Source organism: Harpia harpyja, chromosome 21 (assembly GCF_026419915.1).
Source record: "Harpia harpyja isolate bHarHar1 chromosome 21, bHarHar1 primary haplotype, whole genome shotgun sequence".
Classification (NCBI taxonomy): Eukaryota; Metazoa; Chordata; class Aves; order Accipitriformes; family Accipitridae; genus Harpia; species Harpia harpyja.
The window spans coordinates 3942463-3961276 of NC_068960.1; the positions used below are offsets into that span (position 1 = coordinate 3942463).

Consider the following 18814-nt stretch of genomic DNA (forward strand, 5'->3'; position numbering starts at 1 on the left):
CTGCAGAAGCAGGTATACTGAGTTGAATGTATTAGAAAAGGTTTTTTTCTTAACTTTTTTTTACAAACAAACTTACAGATGACACACTCAGGTATTAAATTATTTTGACAACAGTTAAGAAAAAGCTACATAAACTTTTGCCACAGCCAGGTTAAATGAAAACATTTCTACCACATGATCTTAAAAACTAACTTAGCAATTCAACGTCTCTATCTCCACCAAACACAGAGCATGCAATCTACCACAAAAGAAAAAATAATTGGGGGGGGGGGAGGGGGGGCAGTGCGTGGAAGAAAAGAAAAAAAGAAAAGGTGTTTGAGCAAAACCTGAGTTTCCAAAAAGGAGTAAGTTGTATTCTTTAAATTAAAACAGTTTTATAGCTTTGCTTTAGAATTTGCAAAGAATGAATTTCTTTTCCTTTGTTTATTCCTAAAGGGCACAAGCAAACAGTTTGACCACCATTCATATTTTAATAGGAAAATTTTGACATAAAATTCTCACGTTATCTTGAAATTCACCTGAGTTCTGCCAACCACGTCTTCTACTTTTTCCACCACTTCTAAGATACAAGGCGCAAGTATGAATTTATTCCTTCAGTAATAAGCTACCGTATTTAGGTATTATGCCTTCTTTATATTGGAGAAAGGTATCAGGACAGAAACTGGCAGTTTTGGTTGGCTGGTTTTTAAACACTGCAAAAATAATATTAAAAAATATTCAAAAATAACACAGACCCCAAACAGCTTTGATGAAGAACACAGAAGGATGGAAAACATTTATGTGACCTGGGACACGGCTGAACTGAAACACCTGTCAGCAACTACACTGTAATGCTTTGCCAGGAGGAAGCCTGCAGCAACCAGGAGGCCTTTGCTACGGGCTTTTGTTCCAGTGCCTGTTAGAGGAACATATATAGAAGTGTATTAAATGTTTGGGGATTTCCCCACACCTTTCACATACATTTCAAGAGTTAATTTTCAGGAGTTAATAAAAATGCCCACATAATATTCTGTTGGTTTTTAGGCCACATCAGTAGTACCCCTTCAGGAAGATGTAGTGAGTTTGAGAAAAGAATTTAAGCAAAAAGTTCTGCAAGTACAAACTTTGAAACTTCTATAAAATTCAGAGTACGGTCAAAACCTACTAAAAACAACCCTGAAATGAATACGCTCTGCCTAGAAGCAAGTTAAAGGCTAGAGCCACACAGCAATGATTCCGCGGCAAGTTACATACTTGCACACAATTTGCTGTTCAAGTGGAATGAAGGTGGTCTCTCATGACCCCAGGTCTAAGAACATACAGTCAGCAACAGCAATGCGGGAGAACTTTCAGCTTTGTGGTGAGCCTCTTCGGCAGTCATAGGTGGATTTGCAGTCTTACTGCTGGTGAGAGGACTCTTCAACAGACACTGACATTAAACCCTGAACAGAGTTCCTTCAGTAAATTAATAGTCATCTTTGTCAGATATGATACACTTTTGACACCGCCACCCCCAGAAGAAAAAAAAATAAAAAATCAGTTAATAGTGGGCCTGCCAAATACTTACAATAGGAGTAAGCTACTACAGTGTTGGTTAACATATCTTATGTTCAAGAAAAAGCCTGCACAATGGCAAAACTGTTCTCTCAATCCAAAAGGATTTCCAAAAAGGGTAAAAATTTAGGACACTCAAATGCAGAAGAAATTTGATAAAGAAAACACATAATGCTAAAATAATATGAACCACTGAAGATGCTGAGCAGTTATAAACTGCTGAGGTGCGAGCAAGACAACAGACATTTACAAGAGGTTAAGCTTGAAAACACTGTGCATCTCTACACAGAACCTTTCTCAGTTTTATGTAATCACCAAGCTACAGAAAAAACTCTCACTAAACAGAAAAGGTACTAGGAGAGGAAAATGAATATGTGGCTTTGGAAGACTAGACTAAACCAATTCAGTTAAATGAATGAAAAAGATGTGGCAAGATCCAGATACATAAAAATAATGAACGAACCACAAAAATGTTCTAGGAGCTCCCGTAACAAGAGCAAACCCCAAAACATTAAAGAACACCACAAAGACGTTGAGACCACCCCCTTCGAGCAGTGCTGAGCAGCAAGACCAGGGACATTAAGGCTGCAGCTCCAGGCTTCTTGCCATTGCATCTCCTCCTTGCCCTGACCCTCTCTCATCTAGCAGGCTTATCACCTCGACTTCCCACTGGAACCACCTTCCCAAGTCACCATGGGCTCTTCCTCACCAAACACATCCCGCTCTGTCCTGCAGCTGATCAGCATAAGGAGGTTACAAACTAGACTGCTTATTACCACCCTTTTCCTGGGTACTTAAGGATCCCCAGCAGATAGGTTGTGGCAACTGCTTGAATAAGTGCTCTCCAAATGGATTCATTGATTCAGATTGGTTAATCAGTAAATCTTTTTTGAACAGAGTATTTTTGACAGAAACGGTTAGCAAGGGATTACATGACAGATCAAAGAAATTAAGATGAACACTCAGGGCAATAATCTTTCCTCTTTGGGTTACTGCTGAACCAGGTAAAAATGTGCTGAAGCTCCCCTGTGTTTATTTTTCTGGCTTGGCTCCTTTGCTCCAGTTATTCCAGGTTGCCAGGTTAGTCATTGCTCATTTTGAATCACTGTAAATCCCTCCTGAAACAAACCACCTTTCTTGAGCTAGACCACTACCACCACCCACCCACTCTCCCAGCCTCCTCAAGCTATTCAATCACCCAAGAGGCACAACCTGGAGAACTTCGCTCAGTCTTCTGCTCTACCCGACTTTTATGCGAAGCCTTTTAAATCACAACTCAGAAGAGAGTTCTAAAACAGTTATTTCTTAACTTAGAGATTTGTGATACATGTTTTCAAATTTTCTATATATGTTATAGTCTATATATTAATATAAATATTTTCCTATATTATATTATTCCATTATCTAAAAATAACAATTAAATATCATGTATATATGTGTGTGCATCAAGATTCATAGGTCACATTGAATCCTGCAGTTTTGGAAGGATGATAGCACACATGGTATTTAGATAATATTGTTATACAAGTTTGGATGTCTTCTTCCTGTTTTAATTACAAACAAATATTTTCATTTGGCACTGACAGGAGTCAAATAAAAAGCCAGCCCCTTCCATCCAGAAGCCCTAATAGACACACACATGCACTCCAGTGCAGTTGGAGGACACATTCTTTAGTTTAAATATCTGACCTGTGCACACATAATTTGGGGGAACCGTACATTAAGTCCATTCTGTAGAGTACTGGGATTAGAACAGAAAGTAAATTTATCTGTATTTTTTGCCACTGCTTACCCTATCTAAACACACAAGAAGAATGAGGTGGGGTTTTTTTCCTTACACATACTGACCTAGTGTTGGCATGGCTCCCTCCACCCCCCCCCGGAAACTCTAACGTAAGAACCAAGATGCATAAGAAAACTAATTTAAAATATGGAAGACGCTGAAAACGGAACCAGTCAGTATACGACTATGAAGAACAACTCCTGTTAATAGAGAGAAAATAAATTACAGGACTATTTTAGACACACTGCATTATGCATTGCACCATGAACTACAAGTTTACCCACTCCTACCTAAACAAGAAAGGCAATTACATCAGAAAAGGCTTTCTGGAAGGAAAAAAAAAATGTATCTTAGGAAAAAGGAATATTTGCATTCTAAATGAAAACCCATCTTTAACCTTCCAATTTCTGGCTAAAGGATTCCGGATCACTGCATTTTTTCCATTACCATTGAAATAACAGATTGCTCAATAGAAAAAAAAGTTTGCTTATGTGTACAAAAGGAAACTGTCCTTGAGTTTATTTCCAGTTCAAAATCCTGGAGTCCAGCTACAAAAGATGGTACACTGGAAGAAAGACGTATATGCCATGAATGGCACATGTATAGCAAAATCATTAACTGTTGAAAGAAACAGAATATAGTCAGTATTCCTCCTTGTACGTATCACCAGCACCAGAAGACAAAGACTATTTAGATGGACGAATTGCCCAAACCCAGAAAGTTCTCAGTTTCGATATGTCACTGCTGTACAAAGTAAATGGAATTCATCCTCATTACTGATCTGTTTACCTATTAACACAACTTCACCCGGAGGCAAAGATGGGTTGGTCAGATGGTTGGTCCATTTAAGGAAATTAACCAGACACAATTTCCTCTATAGCTGAGCAACTGACAACTCAAAAAGACCAGGAAATATATCCCATGCACTGAATGCAAGTTGTGACCTTAACCAGGTGCTCTGCCATTTACTTATTTTCCTTAAGGAAAATACTGGCCAAGGGTGGGTTTGCTTTTAGAAAGAGAGAGTCAATTCCTCACCTTTCAGATTATCAAGTGGTCCAAAAAAACCAGAACATGTCAGTTCCCATTTTCCAGTTTTGCTGTCTGTAAGAAAAACTTCACATTAAGTGTTATGACTTAAATGCAACACTTAAATGCATGCTCAAGTACTTCATTCAGGTTCACATGACAACTCAAAGTCCGTCCTTTGCTAATTTCTGGCATATTTGTGGGCAACTCTGGAGTGACCTCAACATTCACAGGAGACTTTCCAGATTTATCCCTTTTTATGTTTATGTTAGGATTGCCATTCAAAAGTCATTGGTTTTACTCTTTTTCGTCCTTAGAAATATCCAAAAAACCATGAAAAGTTACCAGTCAGTAACAACCTACCCACACTAAATTGTCAGGATATATATGCACAGTGATATTTGTAGCATCTGTTCAGCAGAAGAGATGAACGTATTTTCTAGCATGTCTATGAAGATGATCTAGTTCATCCACACCACAATGTAAAAACAGCAGCACTGGTTCTGTAGAGGCAAGATTAAGTAGTCCAGACCAAGTAAATGTGGTTATGTTCTTTATGCAACTAGGTTTAGTGCCTCTGCACTGCATTCCCCAGTACTTCTGGGAAGGCTCATTACCTTGGGCACAGCGCCATATGAACATGTTCATACTGTTTACAGACCCACACTGACACTGCACACATTCATGCTGCTCTGAGCCTAAGCTGAATTTGCATTGACTTAGTGTGGATCAAGACACCAATAATGCTTTTCCAGCATTCAGTTTGTCACCACCCCTCTTAGTTAATGGGGAATTGACTGCATTCACTATTTTTATTCAATAGTTTCAGTGACATCACATAATATATACTTACATAAGGGACAAACTACATCAAGATAGTGCAAACATAATTAGACAGAACAATAATTCAAGAGCAACTTGTTAAATGGGAGAAACTATCTGAAATCAATTAAAGTCAATAAAAGCAATTGTGAAGTAGGAAACAAGAAAAATTAAGTGGACAAACACAAAATAAGGAGCAATGGCTATAGCAACTCACCCTAAATGACTTAATACTTTGCTGTAGTTCTGAGACAAACAGCACTTTGAAACTTAACAGGAATATGAGAAGGCCTAGGAGATAATTATTCTGCCTTGGTGACAGGAAAACCTCAGCTGGATGATGTCTGGATTTGAGCACCCATTTTAAAAGAGATCTATGCAAACTGGGGAGAAGTCAAGAACATGAGCGAAAATTTGCATGAAATTAATATTTGAGACTGGAGAAACAACTGAAGAACCCACTGGTTGAGTTAATTAATTAAAAAAGATAGTGCTGATGGAGGAACAGCCAGGCTGACAATTTTCAAGTATGTTACAGGCCACTGCAAAGAGGACTGTAATTAACTCTTGTGGCCTACCAAAGCTATAATAAAAAAAGACTGAGCTCACAAGAAGTGAAATTTAATTAGATATTAAAAATAATTGTCTCACAGTTAGAAAACATTGCAACAAGGGAGCTTGGGACTCCCATCTGTTGGAGTGGTTCCAAAAGCAGCTCTGTCAGCCATCAGGAATGGCCCAGTACGTTGACCCTGACTCAGAAGAGGTGTGTAACACCCCTTCCCCCTTTTCATCCCATGACTGTTCACACATCCAGATTAATATTACAGTGTGATACAAAACACAGGAACCAGCTTTGACAGGGAAGGGGAAGGTGAGGGCATTTTCACACGACAGCTAAACCCTTCTAACAGCTCACTGATGCCAAAAGGGATGTTCCCTTTGCACTGAGCTGGCATCTGCTTGACTCCACGGTGAAATGGTTCACCTTGCCCGTCTGACAGAAAAAGTAGCCTCACCTTGAGGGGATGAACTCATCACTTGCAAACAGTGATGAGTCTTTGACATGTTTGAGCAGGTTCGCACAGCTCAACATGGGTCAGGACAAAAGGCTGGTGCCAGAATGAGGGAGGGATGCAGGAACTGTCAGTCTCAGGGACAGCCAGCCCTTGTATCCCCTCTACTGCAAAAAACTTCCAGTGCAGGCAGTGGTCTAAAAGCCACAGGCTGGGTAGCAAAACAGCCATAGCCCTAATGTCTGTATCCCTACTTCTACCACACAGCTCTGGAAACCAAAATTAACTCCCCTGCTGCCACTCAAGAAGGGATGGAGAACAGGTAACAGCTGCTGCTAGAATCAGGACTGCTAACTATCCTCAATGCCATTTTTAGACTACATAGGTATTCTGTGTATGAGCTTTTGCATTTGTGGCTCAATACATCATTCATTCACTTTAGTAATGCAAAAAAGAGTCAAAGGATAATGCAAAGAGATCGCCTGGATCTGGTATTTCAGTTCATTTCCTTTGTCATACCTGCTAGGGTGTGTCAAGAAAAATTTAAGTGTGCAGCTATCAGCAGTGCTATAAATCAATTCTAGAGGAGCTCTGCAGTGTCCCTGTATCATGCTGTACCTTCAGTTAAAAGCAATCGCAAAACATTGAAGCAACACCAGACTAAAACCTCAGCCTAGGAGATACATATTCACAGCTTATTTAAATAAAGAATTTCTAGTAATGATACAGAAATTAAACAGCAACAAATGGAGATGAGATTCAAGAAAGGTTACCCTTCACTTTGCCAGATTGGGGAGAAAAATGTATATCTCTAAGCAATGACTACCAAAGAAGGCTTTACTGGAGATTCATCCTCAGAGCAACAGATCGGCCTTTCTGCACATGCTACTCAGGACACATATTGTTGGAAGAACCTAGGAGCAAGTGATATCCTTGGAGCAAACAGATCAAACAAGCTACCAAGAGTATGATCAAACACAAAAGTGTAACATTTTATATTACTGTTGCACAGATGAAACAAAACTCCCAAGCCAGACAGTGATTCCTAAGCGTACACAGTATGCCAGACACAGAAAGTACTCTCTATACTATACTTAAAATATGTACATCTTTGAACCAATTCACAAACTAATGATGCCAAAACGAGCCATTTCACAGCCCAGAGGAGCTCCCATTCTTTGCCTTAGGGCACACTCCCTGTGATATCATTTACCTGTAGTTACTTCCTGAGTTCAGTGGTGTACAAGCACTGTGTGCCCCCGATTCTCCAGAAGAGTACTGATACTTATTTTTATTTCTGTTTTTCCAGGCTTAAAACGCTTCAAACGAGGCAAGTGATCTCTTCTAATGGTGTGGGCATGGTAAGCCAGGCTGTGAGGTTACAGCCTGTCATATACTTTGCAGTAACTGTATGCTTGGATTAAGACCAAGCACACAGACCAGGTAGGAGTACTTGATGTCCTTTAAGTTCTCATCCTTCTGATTTGATGGTAATTGGCTCATGTGTGCACACCCTCAGCCTGGTAAAATGAGTCAGCATTCCTAAAATATCTGGCAATACACACAAACAAACCGCTTAAGGTTAATTTTTCATATTGCCTGTGTAAATAGAGAAGCTGTTTCAAGCAAGACAAGGGACTGCAAGTATTTCTTCCCTGGGAATTTAAATTAAGAAACATGATTCCAAAGCAAAACAAAGTGAGTGGTTTTGACCAAACCACTGAAAAATGCATTGAATCTTCCACTCAAATCACAGGAAACATAGCTGTAGAAGATCTTGAGACATTGTCTGGTCTATCCCTCTACCTCAAAATAGAATTAATGCTACCTATATTATTCCTGACAAATGTTTCCCTGAATTGTTCTTAAAAACTCTTCAGTGATGAAATCCTACTGTATCCCCTGATGCGCTTGCATTCTGAAGTGCTCCAGTGTCATCTCTGTAAATAAATTAATGCAGAGGCTAAGAACTGTAACAACATTAATATGGAAGATACATATACACTATGAAATCTACAGATAAGCTCCTCTACTAGTAGTATTAGAGCTTCTGAATTAGAATAAATTTTTTTAATACTTCAAATAGCAATAGCTTTACAAAAGCTCCTAAAATGAGGGAGGAGACAACTTGTCCAAGATACTGCGGTATCACTGGTTTTCTCTACTAGAAACTTCTGTGCACCTGAGTGGGTACGGCATGAGCTATTTTATTTCCCATATGCTTCCCAACAAGGAGGAAAAGATAACAGCTACACAGAAGCCTTCTGTGGGCCAAATCTAGCCAGTGTTCCCCCAGATTGATGACAATTATATTCTGATCTGTTCCTTTTTACTATAAGTTAAAATGCTTCACATTAGAGTATGTATTTTGCTGTTTTGTAGCTGCAGAGCATGACAACAACCCTGACACAACCACACAAAGTTTCATGTGACAAGTCCACAAGGGTTGGGCTTTCATCTAGGTAGGATAAAAAAAAAAAAATATTCCAGGAGCAATTTCTCCTGGCCAGGATGTGAAGTTGAATTGTTCTTCCTATTAAAGCAATGGCTGCTTTGTATTATAAGTGTAAAGAATAACCTGAATTAAAACAACAACAACAACAAAAAAAGCGCCAGGGAAAGGCCTTTTCATAAACTAAGGCGACAGTTAAATCCACGCCTAAAAACTCATTTAAAAATATTTATAAATGTAATAGGCATCTATATGAATTTACTGTCTCCCATAGCCAAGCTTAAGTTTAAAATAAATGTGGGGCAGGAGGAGAAACGCGAGCTAAAGCCAAGGATCTCTGCAATGTGCAAGATTAGTTTTGAACTTTTTGCTAAGTCACCTAGTAGGAAGAGGACTTGTGAGCACTCTGCAAATAAAGGCTTTTTTTTTTTTTTTCTTCAAGAGTATGGAAAATGTCAGTTTTTATATCTGTAATTTCTTATCTTCAGCATTTTTACTGACCACCTGCATCCAAAATTGTTTTTCTCTCTGAGGTGTCTCAAGAAGAAACTAATGCATCATGTTCTCAAAACCAGAAAGCTATACAGTATATAATCATCCATTGCAGTAATTTCTCCCTATTTGATTGTCTCAGCTGAAATGAGTAAGACTGAAAGAGACATTAATTTCTGCAGCAGAACTTGTACCAAACTTCTCTAAATTCCTATCTTGGCATATCAAAACCCACTGAAAAAATTTTGTCTGTTGTGCTTCAACCTGATCCAGTCTCTGTCAGGATCTCTTAGCAGTGAGTGAACACAGTGGGGAATGCCTACATATGATCTGGATCTCAAATTTTCAGAACACGCAATAGAAGAAAATGTCTTTTATATACAGCACTGGAAATAATCATATAATGCTTTGATACTTAGTAATAGATTTGATTATCTGATCCCTGTAACACATGAAGATCAATCAGCTGGAGTAGGAAGACAAAACACGATGCACTCCAAGCACACGTCACATCAAGAGCCAGAGAAACAAAAAGGCACCTATTTCAGCACAGCAGAAAACATGACATGAAATGCTACATATAGGTATATGCATTGCACAAAATGCCTTAGTCTAACAATGAAGCCAGATCCCTTACAACTGTGGTGCTTGTCGTATGCTCAGATATACAGAGCTGAATGAACTTAAAAGAAGTTGAATAAAGGTATGGAGAAGCTCCTAAAGCAACCACATAACCGAAGTAAGAGCTGCCCTGTCTCACACACCCTACAACACAAAGTTCAAGACATTAAAGTCCTATGAACCAGAGCATGAAAATAATGATTAATCTGATAATTGCAGAAAGGTCAGGGAGAACAGATAGAAGACACCCAATGTCAAAAAAGAACAGCAGTAAGCAAAGAACAGGAACCGTGTTTGCCAAAACGACTGAATGATCTATACGGAGCATTATGACAACTAGCCTTTAAAAGCTAGTTAAGTTGTGGACCCTTCAAGGTATTTTTATATGGCAACTTGATGGCAAAGAAAAAAAGCCTTTATACAAAATAAAATACTTCAAAAGGTGGCACAGAATAAAATATTCTCTCTGCCCTCCCCCAAAGCAGACAAACTTAAAAGCTCAGTGAGATCTTGCGTGATCTGCAGAGAAGCATAAGACTTACAGTGAGAATCCTGTGCAGATGGCATCTTTAAAGAACAAGAGGTACTCCCACTAAACTGACAAAATAAAATTCACACCCGCAGCCGTCCTTTCCCCCCAATATCACACCATATGCTGCCTACAAGTTTTTACCCTTCCTCAAAACAGATTTCACAAATTAATAACTTAAGGAGTAGGCTAACTGCCAATGAAATTAAATGCATCCAAATATATTAATAAGCACAAATTATTGTTGATGAATTGGCACAGACCTATTCCAACAATCCACAACACACAAACCATGTCACATGCTGTTTATGCATATTCCTAGTTTCAGTATATACTGTATCTACCTTCTGTCCACACAAAGCCCAACTCTAGAAGCAGATACGAAAGAGCAGAATGGAAGGTCATAGTAAATATAATCCAAAAGTGATCCACAAAAGAACAAAACTGAGACGGAAATTATTGGCCTTGTTGAAAATGCCGTGCTCTCGGTAATGACACAGCGTTAATCAGGTTAAAATACAGTGGTATATCAAAGTTTGTTTCTTTGGTTTGGGTTGGGTTTTTTTAATAGTAAGAAAAAGAACCTTCTTATGCTAAGGGTGCATCTCCACCCACGACAAGACGACGGGCACATGTTAAAGACTGTAATCAGTGTAGCCACATGGGCTAGCTCTGAACTTCCTTATCTGGCTTTTGATTTAGAGATTATGAAAGTATCTTTGCATTGACTGCATCACTGTACAGCGAAAGTATACCCTCCATTTCAAGAAAGGCTTTGGTTTTTAGAGCACCACTGCATGATATTGACAAAAAGAGCAACAGTCGGTAGCTTGGCAGAGTGTGGTCAAGAAAACAGGAGGCATACCTGCTGACCTCAGGGTTCGCTGTGAAGAAGGGTAAGGTCAGCTAATAACTTTTAACACATCTGTTTTTCTGTAAGCATCCACTGCTTTGATTTTTTTTCCCAAGTCAAGTTAAAAACTTTAAAGAAATGCCCTGAAATTTTCTTTAATTTCAAACAAACAAACAAAAAATACTTTATTTAAATAAAGGTATCTTGCTCAGAGGGCCAGAATCAAATTCTGGCTATATACTGCTGTTGGGTTTTTCTTGATAAGAAACCTCCCATTCCCATAAAAACCTGTTCAAGCAGATGATGACAAGTGACTAACATTTACTGCATTTTTCATATTAGAAGCCTAGTGTTTTGACTGCACATTGAAGTTATCTAATGACTTTGTGAAGAAAGCACAGCACAGGAAAAAAATTAACGACCATCAGAGAGAGATAGGTAAGACATAAAAAAAGTCAGCAAACATTTTACACTTGAAAGTTGAACTAGCATTGGTGGGGGTGGGGGCTGGGGGGGTGGGAGGCTTTTTTGTGCTGCTACCTAGGCTGGACCCAAATGATGAAGTTTCACCTGGAGAAGCGCAGAACACAATTTTTAGAAAAGTCAAATTGAAACACTGTCTGTAAACTAAAAGTGATGTGTATGCATCAGTAACAACCATGGATTCACTTTAAAAAAAGTCCAGAGGAGGAGAATCAGGTTTGAGTTAGAAGTCTGGAACATGATCCAAGCCCTAGATTAAGAACCCTGTCTTCTAAGGAATTTCACATTGTGAGCACACACAGTGTATCTTCCTTTGTCTCAAATCCCCAAGAGCCACGTAGAGTTACAAAATTAAAGTATTTTCTACACAAGTAATACAAATGGCAATTTTCCAAGACAGAGAACAGAAAAATTCAACCCCAATTGCAATCTGCTTATTTCACATACAAGTAGTTCTAACTTTGTACAGTCTGCAGGGGTTGCATTTGAGGTAAATATCCCTGGAGATTAGAATTCCAGCTTTACAAACTTTGATGCTTATGTCAACATTTCTTCATCTGCAGTATTATATATTATTGCAGCTACGCACATGCCTGTACATCGGTGTCTCTCTCTGCTCTTATTTCCCCACTAATAAAACATGCAAAACAAGCTTTACAGGGAAGGAAAAAAAAAGTCAAACCATTCACAATTTTTTTACATATATTTTAAAGAATTCTAAAACCTGTATAAAAACCTTATTACTCCTCAGACAGCAAATATACTCAAAGGTTCTACTCAGCTTGCTATTCTGTTCTAAACCAAACTGCTCCCACATAAAGCAATGCAAATTAAAACCTTCAAGCAGACCCCTGAACCTAAAAATTTCCTCCAGAATACATTTAGCGCATCACTGCAAAAGCTGTTTCCAATGCCAGCCTACCACCGAGCTCAAGCTTCAATGTAACTTCTCCTCAAAATTGTTTTTGACATTTTGTTAATTTTTACTGGAAACAAAGCAAAGGCATGGGATTTATTCTGTACACAGATACTGCAAAAAACCAATCTCAAAAGTATCGTATTTCTAAGAGCTGCTAAGAATACTCCTGATCTACAGAAGTTAGGTCTGGTGATTTCTTCAACAATCCATACACTCCTGCAAGAGGATCAACCAAAAAATACTGGGAAGCCTAACAAGGGCCAAAACTAGTCGTGATTTCCTTGAATACATAATTTTATTTTCCAAGCTATCCCACTACTATTGCCTGATACTCCCTGGAGAAAAGATGTTAACGGGTTTATACTTCAACTTGTTACAGCATTTTAACTTGAAAGCAGGACTAAACCCTTGGGGAAAAAAGTTCTTTGTAAAGAGATGCTGTATCCTTCTTTCATTAATCTTTACAAGCTGAAAAACATGCCCTGCAAGTTTCAACTATTCTTCAATCATCAAGCAAAAGATAGGCATTAGGGTTTTTTTTACATTTTACATTAGTTACTTCCAAAGAGCTTTTTTTCTTCTCTTGGGGAGGGGGACTGTGTATAAAGGCTGAAAAAGAAGAGCCATAAACTTTAAGGTTATCCATATACACTACAGCAGGAACAGTAAATGGCATAAGCCAAAAAGGTAATTTCAATTTCAGCCTTACTACTGATTGATTTTAAAAAAAGAAGTAAGTTGATACATGCAAAGATAACTGACTGATTTTAGAATCTTAGAAGAAGGAATTCATGTAATTATATAATATTTACTTAAAGAAACATTAAGCTAAATATGCAAAAATATAAACCACATTATCCTGATGCCAGCTTCTCAAAGACTTTGTCATCTTCACACGGGATCCTAAAAAGCCTGAAAAATTTGGTTTCTGTTTAAGATTGACTTCCTGGCTTACTCTAATGTCAAGCCTTACTAAGGTGACAATCCAAGAGTGGTTAATCTTTGCTGGCTTTGCTGTAGACAAACGAAACTACAGCTCGGATGCAGTGTGGCTTGCTGTCACCAAAAGGAGGTTCCCCCTTACTCTCTGCCACGCATCCCATTCCTGTGCTGTGCTCTCCTCATGCCAGCTTTGCGCACGTCAGAACCTTTGTCAAGCTGTTGAGTGCGGTAACGCAGGAGAACATTGCTCTTGCAAAACCAACAACAACAAAAAGCACAATGTTTTCTGCCAGGTTAATGAACTGAACAGACTCTGCAACCAGCTTGACAGCATGAGAGTGAATGCCCAGGAGAGGGTGGGACCATGTGGCTGGAATTAAAGGGAAGCGTACACAAGGGTGAAGAGAAAAAAAAGAACTGTCCCCTGACAGAAGAAAGCTGTCTTCCTCAGTTGTAGCATATTTCTTCACCCTTAGCAGGTATTAGAAGTATACTCCTAGTTCTTTTGCTTAATGTGCAGCATCAACATGGAGGGAGGGGAGAAAAAAAGTCTTACTGCTTTCATCAGAAATGCTTTTTAGAATCTGGTTGTCTTAATGTTCATTAAAGAATATGTCCCTGCAAAATGATAACATGAAATGAAAACATAAACAGGACAACTCATTTACTGAAAGACACGAGCTTATGTCCTTTCTGAAAGAGGGCCTAAAATGCAATCAAATATTGAGATAGTAAGAGCAGGAAAACCCCCTCATTCGTCAGTGAAGCTAGCCTGGGATCAAATAAGCATTCTGAAGAAGTACTGTTAATTAGTAAACTCTTCAAATGTGAAGGTAAGATGACTTACTTTTCTATAACAAAAGTTTCTATAACAGAAGTTTGCTCACTCCAAGCAGATAAACACTACAGGGACTTCAGTGATAATGTGGTTGTCCCTAAGCTTACCCAGCAGCAATTAAATCATAGAGAACTCAATCAATGACTGCTGTGAAGATAAACCATACAAAGTGACATTACACCAGTGATGCAAATTCTTTCTGGCACTAGCTTTGGGAAACTAAGTGACATCCTCTCAGATGACGATCAATACACAAAAAGGCTACTGAAATATCAAATGTGGAATTTCTTTTTGAAATGTCTTTTGCAGAAGAAAGCTTTATATTTTATATTGCTAAAGAGGTAAACTTCAAAAGTCTAGCAAGACTTTCTGAAAGCAAATCTCTACAAACCTCAGCAAGTAAATCACAGCTTAAGTTTTAGAATTCTTAAAAGATTCATGCCCCTCTAATTTTTCTTTAAATTCCCTGGCAGTTTCGAGAGGAAAGGGTTTTTTTATTTTTACTGTCAGGTTTATCAATTTTAGACCTAGGAAAAACATTACACAACTCAGTCCAATAGTCAGAGCTCATGACAAGGTAAAAGAGGAACAGAAGAATCCCACAAAAAAACTTCAAAGTACTAACGTAGTCTTCAACACCTTCAAGTTACCGCTACTTTTACAGAAGCGGAAATGCTCCTGGTAGCTTGTCTAGAGAACCAGAAATATTTTCCAGGCCACTGTTCCTCTTCCCTTGCCACCCTTACATGGGAGCTCTGCTGCAATATTTATTCCACTCATGCTGCTCTTTGTCACATCACACTGCTTAGCATTGCACAGCTGCAAAAACCACCTGCTACTCCCATGTAGCTATTGTTTTTGCCACCTCCCCCACACCTCATCATTCTTTCTGAAAAGGATTTGCTCAGTCTCCTATAAAGGCTATCCCCTCTGCCTTTTTGCAACACTGCAAATGGGAATCCCAGGTGGCTCCTGCTAATTACCCATGTGCCTTGGGAGTCTAATTCTTCCTATTGTTAATATACCAATCTTTAGCCACAAAGTCACTTCATATGCTAATTGGAGACCAGCTGATCCCATGCTAATACTTCATGTACTCAGGAGAACTTATCTGCTGGGGGTACTAATGTTAGCAGAGCAAGATGAGCTTTGGAAAATAGTTCCCAAAAGATACTGTATCACTTTCACTTGTAGCCCAACCCAGTAATAAAAAATTTGACTGTGAACTTGGAGCTTGGTCAGTAACCTCACTTGCTGAGGGCAGCCTCTTCACAGACAAGAAGAGACTGAAAAAATTAGATTTTCCTTTTATGCTACTAGAATCTAACTTAGTAGTTGTTAAGTCTTACCTAATTTTCCATATAAAAGTTTTGGTGTTTACAGGATGTTTGAAACATCAGCTTCAGCCCAAAATCAAGAGCATGACTAAGAACAGAAATACTCTATGAATTGTCTAAGCCATGATTCCGTACTGCTGCTGAGAACAACAGACAATAACTTAGGAAATTTCTACTTTCCACTCACCCTCTGCATTCCCCACAATAAGCCTGATCTAGTTCACCTGCAAACAACTGTGCCAGCACAATGAAAAAGGCAGCGTGCTATAGCATCTGGGGCACAACAAGGTCTGAGAATGTCTTGAGCTGATACTGCTAATGAAGAGCATATGTTTATGGTCTGAGTAGACTACACTTCTTGAATGTCTTGAAATACAGAAACATTTCCAGTCTGCTAGGACATCACAATATGAGATGCCCCACATAAAATCCACACTATGCGAGGATTTTTCATCATGGCTTCTCGCACATAGATAGCTCAATGTTTCCACTTGGTTAACAGTGTTCCACGTCACTTTGAAGATGCTTATGTGCCCACATTGGGAACAGCCTTTTGTTTATATCCCAAAAAGCAGGAATCAGCACAGTTTCTATAGCCTGTAGCCGTGCCCAGCGTGAGTTTTCATATGAAGAGCAATTTGCTCAATGGCAAAATAGTGATTCAAGCAAAGTTACCTACTCTATCTTCTTACTAGCTGGAAAAATATCTATGAGATGGAAACACAAACCATTTTAAGAGACCCAAGCAAAATTTATGGGGTTTTGTTAAGTTGGATTTTTGTTGAGTTTGGGGTTTTTTTTTTTTAAGGATGTGAACAAGAAGTTCCTTCTTCAATGGGTTTCAAATTGTCGTGTAAGTGGAAACACAATTTCATTTCACTAAATCGAAAGCTAGGAGTTTTGCACAGTATTTCCTCTAATGAACTACCAGTTTAATCCTCCATTACATATTCATTTCATGACTGAGTATTCTTCAGATTTAATTTATGGTGCCAATGAAAGACACAAGGATCCTGCAGCTGTACAAAAGTTCAAACAGCTCAAAAAGTAGCAGACACATCCAGCTGTTTGAGAAGCATCATGAGATTGCTACACAAGTGGAATAAAAAAATCCCTTTATGTACAAAGAAGGTTCTGCCACAGAATAAAACATTCACCTAAATGAGTGTCATGCAAATAATACAGATATAACAGGAAACTACAACAAAACATAATTTACCACCTGAGTGTGTTCTAGATATGAATAACATCAAGTTTAATGTATTTTACTATTAGGTCTCAAAATCATATGCAAGCCCTTCACATAAAAGTATATCCTTTCAAGGCCATGCCTGTCCAGGTTTCAGATTACTGTCCCACCTACTTTAGTTATAATACTGATACATTTGTCTTACACAAATGCTGAAACAGGCATCAGCACACTAACCATTTCAGAAGGTCATCGCAGAGCAGTTAAACATGCCGTCTTCCAACTGACATCAGTATATCTCTGGAGGTAAGACAGAAAGCAGCAAACACCCCTGGCCTTCCTCTTAAAACAGCTTTGCAGAGAGCATTTTATACATAAAAGGCAGCTGGTTATGCTTTAACAGACTCTTTTGTAAACAGAGCTGATCAACAGATGTGCAATACTTATTACAGATGGTTATCAACACCATCTTCATTTTCAGAATCAATAAAACTGGACATTACGCCTATTCTCTGAGCCATTTACCTACCTCAAGATAAAACTGGATTCACTAATATCTGCTATGGGACTGATAAAAACTTGATGTCAAAAGAATTAATTATTAGAAAGAGAAATGGGAATGTCCAGATAATTGCAGCATTTCAGTCTGCATATAGGCTCTTCACTAATCTGAAACTGCAAACAGACAAGTCAATGTGAGGAAAGTGAAGGGAAAAAGACTCTGAAGCAGATATATATTTAGCAGCAGGTTAGATGGAGAGAAAAGACTCAAGGACAATGGCAGGTCTTTTCTTCCTTCAGCTAAACCCCCAATGTATTTTTGTGAAAGCAAGCTAGTTTTTTCCTTTTAACTGTAGCCCAAAACTGCATTATGTCTCCTGGGTGCTTTGATTTTTTTCTCTTTCTAAATCTCAGCACATAGTCAGCTCCAGGGCTCAGTAGGAGAAATTATTAAAAGCATGCCTGCAGAAGTAAAGAGATCAGTCATTTCCCTTATCCCCTGTGTTTCATGAGAGCACCCCCGCCCATGCAGCGTTGTATGAGATTTCATGCAACCAGACATGTCCTTTTTAAACAGACTGAAAAATTTAAAATCCTTTAAGAGTAGGCATAGCATTCCTTCGAATTGGAAAGAGAAACACAGAAATGTGCTTCAATTCTTCAGAAAGGTCACACTCACCTTCAAAATTCTATCAAACTTTTTTTCCCCTGCGCAGTTCTATTATCTTAAGTAATTTGTAACTGTCTTTACAAAATCTACTAGAGTTTCATAAAATGCAAAATCCCAGTGTGAACATGATGCAAGCAATCTTTGCCTCGTTATTTTTTCCTAGGCTGCTTGAAGTTTCCAAAGTCCAGATGTTTTTCCAACTGTCTCTCCTGTTCCACTATTGCAAATGCATAGGTCCTTTCTTTAGAATTACCATTCTATATGCATTTTCAACTTACTACAACTTACTCTGTGCTTCTCAGTCCATTTTTCCAAATAAATATGCACATATTTTGGATTTAATATGACTTACTGTATTAGAAACATGATATTAGAAAGTTTTAGCAATTACATTCAGTGTATTTTGACAAAAGCAACTGTGCTGAAAGTGTGACGCGTTCTCATAAAACAGTAAGTAGCTTAAAAATTAGGAAAAAAACCTTTTTAAACAGCTTCCTACTTGCAATGTCTATAGCTACATCTCCAACCTAGTACCTTCACCATTAAAATGTTACTGTGCATTTAACAGTATAGGAAAATGCCCAATAATCTTCATTTAGAGCTTGTCAGGAAGCTGGTTTTAAGCCCCTACTCCCCCAACCTAAAGACAGCAGAAAACAATTGGAAAATGCTGTTCATTTCATCACCCTTACCCAAATACTCCTCAGCCCTAAGTAGATACCCCCATGTTTCAGAGAGTTCCTTGCTCAAGACTACTGAACTCTAAACATTAAACATTTGATATGCATTTCAAAACTGCTATTTG

The 18814-nt window shown here is 38.5% G+C and overlaps 1 protein-coding gene across 3 annotated transcripts in view; it reads right to left on the bottom strand.

The window, feature by feature from the left end:
- Positions 1-18814, bottom strand: part of USP22 (ubiquitin specific peptidase 22) — a 111372-nt gene that overhangs the window by 32659 nt on the left and 59899 nt on the right. The gene's annotated exons all lie outside the window — the stretch shown is intronic.